The 2,843-nt window shown below is 35.4% G+C and overlaps 1 long non-coding RNA gene across 1 annotated transcript; it reads left to right on the forward strand.

Moving 5' to 3' along the window:
• The first annotated feature begins 1,205 nt into the window (after positions 1-1,205).
• On the forward strand, positions 1,206-2,108 carry LOC114579426. Its single transcript, XR_003700401.1, has 2 exons — positions 1,206-1,323; positions 1,395-2,108. It is a non-coding gene; the product is annotated as an uncharacterized LOC114579426 (long non-coding RNA).
• Positions 2,109-2,843: the final 735 nt, after the last annotated feature.

Here is a 2,843-nt window from a genome sequence, read left to right on the forward strand (position 1 = left end):
GCTAGAGTTGGAGAACACCCCTCATGGCACCATCCTAGTGAAAATCTTAAATTTTAAGTATATCCTCTATGATTAGGTGTGAGTCCCCACACTTAGGCTTCCTTTTCATATGATCATCTGATCCTCTAAGGTTAGGTGTGAGTCCCCACACTTAGGCATCCTTTCCTTACAATCATCCGCTGGAGTTTGAGAACACCCCTCGTGGCACCATCCAATTAAAATTTAAAATTTAAACCTTCTGAGATTAGATATAATCTATTCCATAGGTTGCTCTCTTTTCTTAGAAGACGCCCTCTAGTTTGTTGAGTTAGGTGTAAGTATCCACTTGGTGGCATCCTTTCTCTTGGACTAGAAAGAAGTCTCTAGTCTTATCAAAATCATTTCAAATCAAAATTACATCAACTCTTACATTCCTGTCAAACTACATTCAAATCACTACATTTAACTTTTTCATATATTCACTTTACCAAATGATACAAATATCTTTAGTTATTAAATCACTAAAGAATCAATGCCGACATCAACCTCAAAATCACTTCATTTCTTATGCTCAAATGCTAAATTTCAATTTTGGATCTAGTTGATTGTTTCGGTCAACGCCAATACGCACGATAAACTTTGGTAAGTTTATCATGCTTAGTGGGGGTCCATTTGTTGACCTCATTATTCGAGGTCAATTTCCCCAGATTCAATTCTAGCACCTAGGTTTTCGTAGCCTAGAATAGACGTCACACGCAGGATTTCTCTTAGGTGGATACCAACTGACATAGCATCAACTCGAACTTATCATTCGACCTAAATCAAAATCAATTCATTCTAAATTTTATTAAATTTCCAACTGAACTCAAATCAACTCAACTTCCAAATTCATCTTAACTTGACACTATAAATAAAATTGACTCGATGATATAACAACACAAGCTTCTATTAATCTAAATTGATTTGTTTCGACTTGATTGAATTTAAAGTATTATAAATGAGATAAAAATAAGTAATTCAAAATTATTTCTATTTTAAAATTAACTTAAGATATGTATTTTAAATTATCAATTATTTTCAAAATTAATCTCTAAATCAATTTGAACTATAAATTAACTCTTGAACTCTTCTTTAAGCTGTGATTAATCCTAACCACTAATTTGAATTGAGAGAGGGTTTTAGATTTAATTAGATCAGCCTAATCACTCAAACCCACTACCCCTTTTATTCGGATGAACCGCCTGCTCTCCCTCTGAGCAGTTTCAAAAAAAAAAAGCCCTCTCCCTATGCAATTCAAGAGCCCCGCCTCTCCGTCTCTTCTCGGCTTCGTACGACAACGAGAAGGTGAAGATCGCCCTCCCTCTCTCCCGTCGATTTTACCCCTAGGAAGAAAGCCTGACGCCTCTTATTCGCAGGAGGCCTGCTCGCTCTCTCTCTGATTTCCGAAACCCCTCTCTTCTGTTCGCCCCTCTAGCACGTCCCCTATTCATTCACACATACAAAACCGTACTCCTCCTCCCGTGACCTCACACGTACAGCCCGCCTCTCTTAATTCACAAGAAGTCAAGGCAAGAGCACTCGCATCTCTGGCTCTCTGTCTGAATGAACCCCAACCCCATTTCACACAGCCTCTTGCTCTCTCGCACACTCAGTCCTCTCTCAGTTTAGAAGAAGCACAGATGAGAACCCTCTCTCTCCGTCGCTCTCGTGAAACCGAGTTCAAGGAAAACCGATCGAAACCTTAAGGAATCATTCCGTTCTGCCTTTACTGTGCTCAGCATCTTCGACATCGATCACTAGCTCTAGCCGAAGGGAGAGTTCGCCGAGTCTATTCGTCACCTGCCCTAGTTCATTCTGCCCCAAGGAGCCCGATTTGATTTCCCTTGTTCTAATCGTCCACAATCTTCATAATTCTCCGTATATTTTCTACTTCCTCGTCTTCTTTCTTTTCAATTTAGTAAATTTTGTTGATAGAAATGAGTTAGGAGAGGTTATTGCTATCATTTTTGGAAGGAAAAGAAAGTATGCAGAGTTGAAAATAGAGAAGTGTTAATTTGTCTTGCTTTCTCTTATTGCAAAGAGAATGATTTTCTTATGCTTGTTTAACCGGATTTTGCTGGGCACTTCAATGATTCTTGAATGTATAAACTATTAGATAGGAGTGTATGTATATTCCTCATTACCGTTAGATGAAGATTAAATGCATTTCTTATTAAAAAAAAATATGGTTAAAATTTACAGGTTCTCCTTTTCATTTGAGAGGAAAGTGTGAAATGAAAATTTGATAATTTCATTTAGTTATAGTAATTGTAATATATGTTCGGAAATGTTTATTTGATTGAAAATATTTATTAGAGATGAGAAGATGAATTATTTATTATATATCTTTCATTTCTAACATCTAGTTTGTAATCTTATCTTGAGATTAGAAAAGATCGAATGGTTTATTTCCTCTAATAGTTCTTTGAAAAGTTTACCCATAATGGTTTTCTCTGGCTTCTAATGACTATATATCTTTATTATTGCTTTCAGAATATTATTGATAGGAAAGCGTATAAGAGTATAAAAAATGAAAGTGTATAGTTGATTGGTGAAATATGTATCTTTTGAAGGATGAAAATATGTATTTTTGAAAGGTAATATGTGTATATGTTTTTGAAGGGTGACATGTATAAAGCATTTTAAAAAGTAAAATATTTATTTTGTGGGAGGTATGTATAGAAAAGTTTGTAGATTTTGAAAGATTAAGATGTGTGTGTACTTTGAAAGGTGATAATATGATATTTGAAAGGCAAAAGGTGTGTACTTTGAAAGTTGAAAAATGGGAAAGGTTGAAAGAAAGATTGGATTGTGAGATCAAAGTA

This window comes from Dendrobium catenatum, unplaced genomic scaffold (assembly GCF_001605985.2).
Source record: "Dendrobium catenatum unplaced genomic scaffold, ASM160598v2 fragScaff_scaffold_45, whole genome shotgun sequence".
NCBI lineage: Eukaryota > Viridiplantae > Streptophyta > Magnoliopsida > Asparagales > Orchidaceae > Dendrobium > Dendrobium catenatum.